The sequence below is a fragment of the Balaenoptera ricei genome, chromosome 6 (genome assembly GCF_028023285.1).
Source record: "Balaenoptera ricei isolate mBalRic1 chromosome 6, mBalRic1.hap2, whole genome shotgun sequence".
In the NCBI taxonomy this organism is placed as follows: domain Eukaryota; kingdom Metazoa; phylum Chordata; class Mammalia; order Artiodactyla; family Balaenopteridae; genus Balaenoptera; species Balaenoptera ricei.
This window is the reverse complement of record NC_082644.1, coordinates 112,495,311-112,507,389: the sequence shown is the minus strand read 5'-3', so window position 1 is coordinate 112,507,389 and position 12,079 is coordinate 112,495,311. Positions and strand designations below refer to the sequence as shown.

The 12,079-nt window shown below is 38.7% G+C and overlaps 1 protein-coding gene and 1 long non-coding RNA gene across 3 annotated transcripts in view; one reads left to right on the top strand and one right to left on the bottom strand.

The window, feature by feature from the left end:
• NR6A1 (nuclear receptor subfamily 6 group A member 1) overlaps nt 1-12,079 on the top strand; it is a 207,171-nt gene that overhangs the window by 58,267 nt on the left and 136,825 nt on the right. The window lies entirely within an intron of this gene.
• Nucleotides 1-12,079, bottom strand: part of LOC132367970 (uncharacterized) — a 38,562-nt gene that overhangs the window by 2,264 nt on the left and 24,219 nt on the right. Inside the window, exon 2 of the long non-coding RNA XR_009503894.1 lies at nt 7,030-7,137. This is a non-coding gene — a long non-coding RNA (uncharacterized LOC132367970). The remainder of the gene's footprint in view (nt 1-7,029; nt 7,138-12,079) is intronic.

The following is a 12,079-nucleotide window of genomic DNA, read 5'->3' as shown; positions in this document are numbered from 1 at the left end:
TCTGAAATATCTGGAAGAATAATACACTGAACAGAATGATGCGGGGGGGCAACTGGTGGACTTTAGTTTTCTCCTTTGTATGAATTTTTCAGTAACTACGTAGTACCCCCCCAAAAAAAAATCTATTTGAAAAACAAAAAGCAACCAAAACCAAAAGCTAAAATACCTTTTTGAGATATCCTTTTCATTCTGTCTATTCCTGCTGCCTCCCTTTTAGCTTAGCTCTTTTGTGCAACAGATTTCTATTTCTTTTTGTCTCAGATCTCTCCTTCCTTCCTCCTACTTCATCTGCTTGGTGAATCTTCCCAAAGTCTTGCTTTCATTATCTCCTTGCGGAGCTAACCATTTAAAGTGGCTTCCTGTTGCACTAATTCTAAACTTTTCTGCTTGGCTCACAAGACTGTCTGTAATTTGTCCTTTTACTTTTTCAGTGCACCCAAACAATCTCTGAACTATTCTGCTCTTGCCCACTATACATGCCACATATTTTCTCTGTTGCAGGTATTTATTTACAAGTCCCGTCTGCAGGAAACACCCTCAAACTCACATAATTTCTCCCTTCCTGTAGCACTTAGTTTTATCCAATAGAAACTATAGAGGATTTTGGTGGCTAAAATATGTAATTTTTTCATTGGCATATATAGAGACTACTGATTCTCTGGGTAAATAAATGGCATGCTTGTTTAGTTGTACGTTTTTCAAAGAACATGTCAGACATTCTTCTTATTTATTTTTTTGGCTGCGTTGGGTCTTTGTTGCTGTGCGCAGGCCTTCTACAGTTGTGGCGAGTGGGGGACACTCCTTGTTGCGGTGCGTGGGCTTCTCACTGCGGTGTCCTCTCTTGTTGCAGAGCATGGGCTCTAGGCATGCGGGCTTCAGCAGTTGTGGCTCACGGGCTCCAGAGCGCAGGCTCAGTAGTTGTGGTGCACATGGGCTTAGTTGCTCCGTGGCATGTGGGATCTTCCCGGACCAGGGCTCGAACCCATGTCCCCTGCATCGGCAGGCGGATTCTTAACCACTGCGCCACCAGGGAAGCCCTGTCAGACATTCTTTTCTAATGTTTTCAGAAATTTGGAAATAATTGGTAGTTGAAAATAAATACCTATAGGATGCATGGCATCCTGAAAAACAGCAATATGTGAATTACCTCCTATGTGTCCACCAGTATGAAAGGAAGAAAAGTTTTTGATTTCTATAAAGGCTTCTTGGGTGGGACAGTCATCTGAATTTAACCTTGTTCATTCATTAGGTTCTTTTTTTTTAAAAAAGAAACTCTAATGGCTGCTTTCTTTCTTTTTTTAAAATTTATTTTATTTACTTTGGCTGCGTCGGGTCTTAGTTGCGGCATGTGGGATCCTCGTTGCGGCATGCGGCATCTTTCGTTGTGGCGCGCGGGCTCCAGAGCATGGGCTCAGTAGTTGCGGCACGTGGGCTGTCTAGTTGTGGCATGAGGGCTCAGTAGTTGCACCATACAGTCTCTCTAGTCGTGGCATGCAGGCTCAGTAGTTGTGGCGCGCGGGATTAGTTGCCCTGCGGCATGTGGGATCTTAGTTCCCTGACCAGGGATCGAAGCTGTGTCCCCTGTGTTGTAAGTCGGATTCTTAACCACTGGACCACCAGGGAAGGTCCCATTCATTAGGTTCTTTAGGTAGTTTTTAGTTTTTGAGAGAACATAAACTGAAGTGCATCTGTTTCTATAAAACATCAGACACAATTTGATGTGTTTGGCTGCCACAACATGGTGCAAAGTTTTATTCACTCTGAAGAGAGTTACTCAATAGCAACATAAGTATGGCTATATTTTTCTGTACTCAGAAGACTAGTGGCAGTATCAGATGGTGACACAGAAGTTTGGGCAATAGTTGAGAAGTGGATGACATGAAGTGTGGTGGTCAGAATCCAGTGTTAAGTTGCTGGGCTTGGCTTTGCTTCAAACCAGCCTTCGGTGGCTCTAAATACCTGGTGAACTTGTTATAATAAAATACGGATCGTAGGGCCCTACATCTGATCTGGGGTAGAACTCAGGAACCTGCATTTTTAAAAGCAACTCTAGATGATTCTGATGTACAACCAGGTTTGGGAAACACTGGCCTGAACCCCATATTTTTCCTGAATTCTCATCATTTTTAAAAAATAAATAAATAAATAAATAAATAAATTTATGCATGCATGCATGCCTGCGTTGGGTCTTTGTTGCTGTGCACGGGCTTTCTCCAGTTGCAGAGAGTGGGGGCTACTCTTCGCTGCAGTGCGCGGGCTTCTCATTGCGATGGCTTCTCTTGTTGCGGAGCACGGGCTCTAGGCGTGCGGGATTCAGTAGTTGTGGCACGCGGGCTCAGTAGTTGTGGCGCATGGGCTTAGTTGCTCTGTGGCGCGTGGGATCTTCCTGGACCAGGGCCTGAACCTGTGTCCCCTGCATTGGCCGGTGGATTCTTAACCACCACGCCACCAGGGAAGTCCCAGTTCTCATTATTTTTCGCATTTTTCTTTTGGCTTTGATTTGTCTTTTTAGTTCTTGTCTCACTACACCTGCACTTCACCTTCCTTCCTACCCCTGAGAAAAAAAATTTCAGAAGGCTAAGTTGACAAGCCTCTTCTCCTGCTGCCTTATTTAATTTGACTTTTGCTATGAGAATCTGTTTCTATCTCAGACTTATGTGTATGATAAATTATTCATGACCAAGGCATTTGTTTTCCTGTCATTATCATGAAAGATTTAGTGGTTTATCTTATTTTAAAGGATTCAGAGAGTCGATACTACATTTAAATTTTTGCTAAGAGAAATGAAGTGAATCTCCCATCTCATTTGTTTTTTTCTCTTAATTGAGGGATGTGGGTTGCAAAGGTCAGAATGAATGGACCTTATAGTTTCGGTCAAAAGAGAATATTTAAATATATTTGAACAATAATAACCAGGGTGTTCATACTAAGGCATATAACTGTATAGTTAATATAACAATATAACAAGATTGTTGTGGAAGGCTATCTGTAATGTATATCTGAGTGAAAAAGCAGATTGTGTGGGAGTAAGTATAAAATGAGGTAGTTTTGGGGAGTTCCCTGCTGGCCTAGTGGTTAGGATTCTGGGCTTCCACTGCCGTGGCCTGGGTTCAGTCCCTGGTCAGGGAACTGAGACTCCTGCAAGGCATGCGGTGCAGCCAAAAAAATAAAAAATAAAATAAAATAAAATAAAATAAAATAAAATAAAATGAGGTAGCTTTTGTTTTAAGCCATGCTCCAAAAAACCACAAAGTTGTGGTATGTATCTATTTATATGTTCATGGATAAAGGTCTTCAAGGAAATAAAATAAATATTTAGTTTACTTATGATACTTATCCTTTTAATGATAGATAATACAATAAATAGTTTGTTATAATTATATTTATTATTTTAAACAAGTTATTAAACTGATTTATTATAGTTATAGGTGATTTCCATTGAGGAAATGATTGCAGATGATGAGGAAAGGGATTTTCAGTTTTTATTTCTTATTTGAATTTTAAATAATGAGCATGTGATTCTTTTTAATTTAAAAATTATGAAAACATTGTTTTTTAAAATATGGTATGATGTTTATTCTTTCTATAAAATATTTCCTTAATTCTAGAACATTGTTTTTTTAAAAAGATAAAGGTGGGGGGGAAGAAGAATATTAGGAATTTAGAGGGCTTACTCTGTATTAGAACCAAAGCCTTTAGCCAGTACATTGGAGACAGCAGCAGCTCCCACCCAGCACAGTAGCTGATACACTTGGGGTGATTCTCTACACACGATTTTCCTTCCCTTGGGTTGTTTGGTCCGCAGTTTGCATTCATTGATCAGTGAGTTGATTCAGAGTCAAACCCACCGACAGCAATGAATGTTGAGTGCAGCCATCAGTGTTTCAAGTTGGTGGAGTTGCCTTGGCCTGTCCCAACTCCTGGCTCTTCTTTTCCACGCTGGATTTTTGAGGTCTGGTTCTGGCATCTCTCTTAGTAACCAGCCGTTGAGGATCCACATAATTATAGATAACATTGACAGTAGAGCTGGGAGATTCTTAAAGATGGAGAAACTGTGGTTCAGGGAAGGGAAGGAGCTCTTGGAAAAGCTAACGGGTAGCTCTGTGACTACACAGGCAGTGCTTGCATACTGGTAGGTATAAACAAGAGCTGAGGATCCTATTTCTTTCTCTCTGTTTTGAACTGAGAATTACGAGTGCCTTTCAAAGTAAATTAGCACAGATTATGCTTTGGATTAAATAATAATAATAGCTTACATTTATTGAGCATTTTTTGTGTGCTAGGAATACAAAGCACTTTATATATTATCTTACTGAATCTCAAAACTCTATGAAGTAGGGATACTTATTATCCCCCATTTTATACATGAGAAAACTGAGACTCGGACACTTGCCCAGGGTCACACAGCTAGTTAGGGAGTTCTGAGCCTAGATTCATCCCAGATCCTTCTGACTCTAGACGTGACTTTTTACTTGAATTTAACGAACATTTAAATCAGCTTATGTGTGGATGGAAATGGTGAGGCAGTTGCTGCTTTCAAACAGCTCGTATTCTAATGGGGCTGTCAGAACTTAACCACATTAACTGTAATTGGAGGTAGAATGTGTTAAGAACTGTGCAGACATTGGACAGTTCTGTGCTATTTTTGCTTATTAAATCCTCTCCTTGTCCCTAATTAAAGGTTTTGAGGGGACATGGGAGAAATGGCTGTAAAATACTTAATTGGATTTTACTCCAAAATGAAATACATGTTTTTAATAAATCTCTTCTTGCTACATCCAATTTCTCACCAGAATGGCCTATTTCTAGGAGACATTTAAAAACATTAGGTATTATCATGGAGCTTTCCTTATCTTGTTGAAATGAAACACTTGTTTGTCGAAAACACAACAAAAAGCAAGGAACAATGGGCAAGAGAAATAGAGGGGAGCTTTTAAAAAATTAACTGGACCACCTTTGGGGGATGGGGGGCGGGACTGGTTTTGGTGATCTAATGTGATATGTGAAGGCACAGCATGCTCCTTTGCTTCAGGAAATATAGTGTTGTCTATAAGGACCCCAAGGTACAGTCAACGGTCGGTGGTTTTTTCAAATCCCAAACTCACCGACAGCGTTGAATGTTCCTTGGAGTCCTCTGAAGACTGGGTCCTGGCCCTGGCAGCCCTTCTTCAGCCTGCACCCATGTTTCAGGAGCCAATGAGCCTGAGAGACCACTGCTGATGGAGCCTCTCACATTCTTTTCCAGGTTTGAAGTTGCGAGTATTTAAGAAATCGCTTTGTGTACAGCGCAGAGCTAATCAACTTCAGGATTGTGAGGCTGCAGTTATTTATATATAAGCAGACTCAAATGGATATCTGAGAAAAGAGCTTTGAATAGTATTATTTTGTAATTCTGAAAATATCAGATATCCTGTTTTATAGTAGTACTTTAATTATTAAAGGGCAAGGATAAGAAAGAAATTAACATATATTGAGGACTTACTGTATACTGGGATTTATTTATTTTTATCTCCTTAAATTCTCAACGTATTTTGACCTCATGAGAAAACTGAGTCTTAAGTGATTTGCCCAAAGTTACATAGGCAGGAGCCAAGGTTGCAAGCTAGACCTTGAATACTGGACTTTATGATAGCAAAAACTCACTGATCGTACTGCCTCCTCCGTTGACCACCACAAAACTTACTGTTGTATATCTGGGGGCAGGACCTTCAGTGAGATCTAAGTCAAACAAGTAAACATCCTCTTCCTGTTTGCCTGTAATAATAGTAGGTGAAATGTTTCATAGAAGAAGATAAAAAAAATTGACCTTTATAATTGGTGATCTCTCTAGCTGAGATCCTGGATCACCAAGTTACCACAGAGGTTCAGGGGTAGTCTATTTTCCATATTGAAAAAGCAAAAAATAAAAACTCTACCACCTAGTAGAAGCCTGTATTTCTCCTTAGTAAGGTCACAGAGAGTAACTAAAATGTCAGGTGTCTTAGCTTTTGGCAGAAATGGTATCAGTGCATTGTAGATATACTGGTTATTTTTTATTGCCTGTTGAATGTCCTTGATGAAAAATCTGGAAAATGAATTAACTACATGGAATTTTTCAGAATATAAGGTTTATAATGGGAGGGATCCAGGCATGCTCCATAGAAAAAGTGCTTACAGAACTGCGGGCTGAATTGAGGTTAATCTTTAATCCGGGATAGTTATTACCATTTGCTTTAAGTTTAAATATTAAAGGTTGACTGTTCTCAAATTCAATTTTAAACAGCCAAATGGTACACATTAAAAAAAAAATCAGCCACTGAGAATTTGGTTTGGATATAAACTGTTTACGTTCTACATCAGTTTAATTATCTCACCCTCTGTCAAAACACTTCAGTTAGCCAGCTTTGTTGAGTCCTCAGTACTATGACAGTAAATTGTATACAATCAACAACAAAAAATCAAGCAACTGTTACTGTGTGGTATTTTAAAAACTCCTTAATGGGTTTATTTTAAATGGTCTTCTCCTTGGCCTGATAATATGAAGAGAAGTCAGTGTCGTATTCCATTCTGATAAATAGTCAGGCTTTAAAAAAATACTGACCTCTGCTCCCCCAAACCATTAGATGTTTACAAAATACGCTTTCTTAAATTCATGGCATTCTAAAAAGAATGCTTTTCGTAGACTTGAAAAACTAGAGAAGAGTGAAAGGTTTCTAAAGTGACATAGGGGTGTTTCCCATTGTGTTTGAGACAATTAATTTTCAGGGCGATAAAGGCCTTCATTATCTTCATTCCTTCAGTTTGCTTTAAATCCTTAAGTTTAGTTTTTATCATCAAGCAAGTTTAAGGCACGCATTGGATCTTTTCAGTGAGTTTGGCCAAGAGATGTATGTACTCAGTGCAGAAGTCTAGGGGTTAAAAAAGTTGAGGGTTAAATTAGATTATAGAAGCTACTACACATTTAATAAATTGGTCCAAATTAATAAATTGATTTAGACTGGTTTTGAGTTTGTCAAAACTCACCATGCCATCCTTTATTGTTTCACTTACCTCCTTTCTTTCCTTTTCCAGAGGTAACTACGAAATATTGTGAAACCCACATTGCTCTGAGTTGGAGATGTAAATGTTTTCATAGTCCTCTTGAGGCCTCTTGATATACTTGAAAGAAACAAGAAGCATAAATTTAATAAAACAATATGTATTTGAGAGATTAGTAGCATAGAAGGGGAGTCACTGTCTCAGGTGGCTGTCTGCCAATAACTTCCCAAGCACTATACAAGGAACATCTCTAGAAGTGTTTGAAGTAATGTTGCTATTCTTGAGGACAAAGTCTTAAGTTATAAAGATGACGACAAAATGTCAGCATGCATCCATGTTTCTCTTAGCCAAACTGCCAGTGTTCTGCTTCATCCTTCTCCTAACTCAACAGCAGAATCTTTTCTAGGAACCCTTTCTCCTACATACAGCCCTTGCCATCACCGAGCCCAGTGTCTACGCAGAGAACTAGACATAGACACAGCTGATGACAAAGAGGATGACTGCTGTGCTGACGAAACGGTATGAACTATGTTAAGGGAGAATAGAGAAAAGAAGGGTTAATTCTGCCTAGGAGGGAGTGCCAGGAAAGGCATATCTAAATGGTCACATCTGATCTGGGCCTTGAAGGTTTAGTTGAATCTTTACTAGACAGAGAAGGAAAGGTATTCCAAAACTCTGTACAGGAAATCCTAGAGGCAGGCAAGTTCAAATAATGGTGAATAGTATTGAGAGTAACCCCTCAGAGCATCAGTTAACTCATCTTTAAGATGCTGGACAAATAGCACTCGCTCTTCCTGTGCACACAGCTGTGAAAATCACAGGAGGTTATGTATGTGAAAGTAGCATGCAAATATAATTGGTAGGTCTCTCTTCTCATTGCTCTTGGTTTATATGTGCTAAATAGAATAAATGAAGTACCTTATCATGATAGACTTCTCCAATTTGATTTTTATTTGGCTTTATTTTTTTTCCCTTTGAAGTGACCATAGTTTACATTTTTCATATATTAATTGTTTGGGGAAGCAATATTAAAAGAGCACAGACTTCAGAGCCAGAATCTTGACTTTGCAACTTAATAGCTATGTGACCTTATTTAACCTCTTTGTTTCTCTGTTTTCTTATCTATAAAATGGAGATAATGATAGTATCTGCCTCATAGGACTGTTCTGAGGACTAAATGAGGTAATACATGTCAGGTTTGTGTTTTTATATAAGTTATTTCAAAATGATTTAAATTGTTAAAATCATTTACCACTATTATTCACGTTACTAAATAAAATTGCGTGTTTTGCCCAGAATTTGGTTTCCAGTGCTTATACACTAATGTAAAAACCTTCTTTTATAATTAAAACAATGTCTGACTAGCTAATACATAATATACATATGTATATTTGTGTTTTAAAGACATTTTTGAAATTAATGCTCTGCCACTTTCTTTGTGACCTTATGTAAAGTTTTTATCTCCTATAAGCTTCAATTTCTTCAATCTGTAAAAATGAGAATAATGTTAGTACCTATCTCATATTGATTGTGAGGATTAAGTTAGATATATAATTTAAAACTCTGTGGAAAGCTATGGATTCTCTCCCTAAATACATGCACGTAAACACAAAAATTTGAAAGGAGTTTCATTTATGGAATCTAAGAACCCATCCATAGCCTCCCTACGAACTTCAGGATGAGAAATTCTGACCAGAGCTTTAGACCAAGATTTTGCAATCTATTGTCACTGGTGTAATATTGCTACTTTTGGAAATCTCAGTCTCCATCTTATTAGGAGTGGCTACTTGCCAGCAGTAGTGCAGACTCGCCATCATCTAGTCACACCTTTCCCTATAGCATAACCTGTGCAGTATAACCTAGGACAATGATAACTATAAAGATATAATATAATGATGGTCTCTGGAAGAGTGGATATTTAGACTTCATCAAGTGTTGTACTAATTGTAGGTACTAATCATTAATTAGTAACTCTGTGCTTGTACAGTTAGCAACTTTCTAAAATAAGTTGCCGGAAGAGAAGTTAACACAAATATTTGAATGAATTTATCTTATTTTGCAGCAGTTCCCTATCTCCTGCCTCCCTGCAACAACTTGCCCAGCAACCATTTGGTTTGGATCTGATTCCAGCACTTTGACTACTAATCCTGGCTTTAAGTTAGGCTGAAAAATTGTGTTGTTTCAAGGCAAAGATTACAATGGAGGCTGCTAAATTCAGAGTATTTACTTGACTATTAGGAAGGGGGGAAAAAAGAGTGTGCCAAAGATTGCAGTTGTATATGGAATTATTGGTCTTTATTATATTTAGCCTGCTTGAGGTTTTTACCAAGGAGTTGAGAGGTAGGAATAGAAACTTAAACTTAATAGCTTGGAACATTTTACTGTTTGACATGGCAACTTTATATCAGGTTTCTTCAGCTATTTCAGATGAGTCTAGAAGACAGGAGGTGGGAGGCCAACTCAGTGAGATAGCAGATTGGTCAAGTGCCAAAGTCATTATGGGATGCACACTTCAAAGCCTATCAAAATATTCTAGAGGCCACCTGAATTCTCCATCCCTTAATTACAGTGACTTCATGTGTTTTGAGGTATTACTATTTTAGATTATTTTGCAAACCCACTGGAAGCAGGACTCCGTTTTTCCATGGTAAATTAATTCACAGGATATCTGTAATCAGTGAACTCTTCTAAGTAACTCTGTACCAAGGATTGTTGTCTAGCTGAGATAAATGAGTAAGTACATAAATGAGTTAGGCGTTGAAAGTTGTAAAAGAAATAGGAACCCAAATCATGCAGTAGCTAATATTCATGGGAATTAAGGAATGAGCTGGAAAGAATACTGGGTTTTATTACAGTGTGTGAAAAGTGTTGGAGGAGATTTTTGAGAGTCCTTTAGAGCAACAGGCATGTGTTTGCAACAACCAGTTAATGAAGTAAACAAGAACAGTGATCAGAGGACTCAATCTTTCCTTTTTTATAATGAAATACTGTTGATGTATCAGTAATGTAGGACTTTGATTTCTCCTCTGGCCTATTTTAGTTTATTGGGTTAAAAATTTAATCATATGGTACTTTATGCTTTAAAAACTTGACCTCTGTTGTTACAAAGTTTTTTATTGCCTCAGGTAGATTATAGCTTTGTGTTAAGGCATCATGAGTCACAAGTACTAATTAAGTATATTAATTCCATAACTTTTTAGTTATTCATAACATTTAGGGAAAATGCTTTTTAAATGTTGTTTTTCTTGACTGTTTCCAGCAAATAGTTGAATCTTTGCAAAATATGATGTCTTAAAAGTTTTATTTTTCTATGTATATTGTGTAGAAAAGCTGTGCTTAGATCTACTTTCATAAATGAAATAGCAGTGTACTCGGTTGGGTAAGCTATTAATACTTGACATACTGCTCTTAGACGTATGTCTCCATTGCTAACCTGAAATTAGACAATCCTGATGTTTGAGTGGGAATGCTAATAGTGGATAGGGGAAAACATTCTGGGATGAAAGAATAGAAAATAAGTTCCAGTCTATAGTTTTATAACTTTCAAAGCTACCAGGAGTCTTAGAGGTCATTTAGTCTAATGATTTCCAAACCTGACTTTGCATCAGAATTAAAAGTGGTGGTGGTGGGGAATATAGATTGCTAAAAATGCAGATTCCTAGGTATCACCCTAGACTCAGTAAATCAGATCCTTTAGGAATAGGTTCTGTAGTTTTCACAAGCCCTCGGAGGGTTCTGATGTAGCCATTCCACAGACATTTGGGAATCTCTGATTTAGGCTAAGATCTTTCTTTAATAGATAAGGAGACAGATGTTGAAGGGAAATGAAGACCCCAAGTCACACAGCGAATCAAAATTGAAATCCTTGACTCTGTGTGTGTGCTTGCATTTGTGTGTTCACTTATACCACACTACCTCTCCACCATGAAAAAGCCAGTTTTTTGTGGATGTTTCCTAATGTCCTCTTGGGCATCTGCAGAGCACATAAGGTCATCTGCCAGGCAAGTCAAACATCTTAGCCTTAGGGAGGCACTCAGAACTAGTGCAAACGGACCGTTGACTTGAGTTTGGTATGCTGACCTGAAGCATTTGACTAAGTAAGCAATGCTGAGTGGTGTTGGCTTAGAAACTGTTCATTGTATGAAATGAGAAATAGCCGTAAGTGATCAAAACTCTGAAGGCCCTCCAGGCTCTGACATTTCTCAGTTGCTGCTACACTTTAACACTTTTCTCTAATCAAAGGTGACTACCACTGGATGGAAGAGGCTTGCCCAGCCTCTGGCTGTTCTCTGGGGAGGATTTTATTTTAATTGCCAGTGAGAAGTTAGGAATGATTTCAAAAAAGATCAAGAATCTCCAAATCCACTTCAGCTTGGGCTCCTGGCCAAGTGTCCATCCTCAGGAGGGAGTTGGTGTCAGCTGCTGCCTTGTGACTTGAAGTATTTTTTAAAAACCCAAAGCCATTACAGAAGTCTTCCTGGAGTTGGCAGGCAGGAGTAGCACCGTGAATCAAGGTCTGACACATGTCATCAGCCTGGAAAAAGTGGAGTTTGGACACTAATGATGGCTCTTGTCGAGCCTCAGTGTGATAAAGCCAGGAGGACTCAGCTTGGGGGTTAGTTTGCATAGGAGAGGAGTTATAGCTTAGAGAACACCTGCCAGGAGTTTTCACTGCCCCAGCTGTGTGTCGGTAACAAATCCTTCACCCTTGACTCCTGTCACTTCTTTTTAATGGGTGATGGTAGAGTCACTGGATGGTTGAGGAAGAGAGGCACTTGGTTATTTATCTAGCACATCTCCCTATTTGCTTGTTTTCTTGCCATTTAGTGTTGAACTAAATTTGTGTGGCCATACTCCAGGCTAGTGTTTTGTTCTGTCTGCGTCTGAAGGTGTACTGGGCCAGAGTCACAGGTCCTGTATTTCCCTAAATGCCCCTGCTGGTGACCACACAAATGTTTTGATTGAGAGTTACGAGGAAGCTTTTTTGCTGATGTATCTCTCTGTTAGAAGTGTTATTTTCACATCCCATCTCTGCCATTAAGTAGCTCTCTGACTTCTGGTT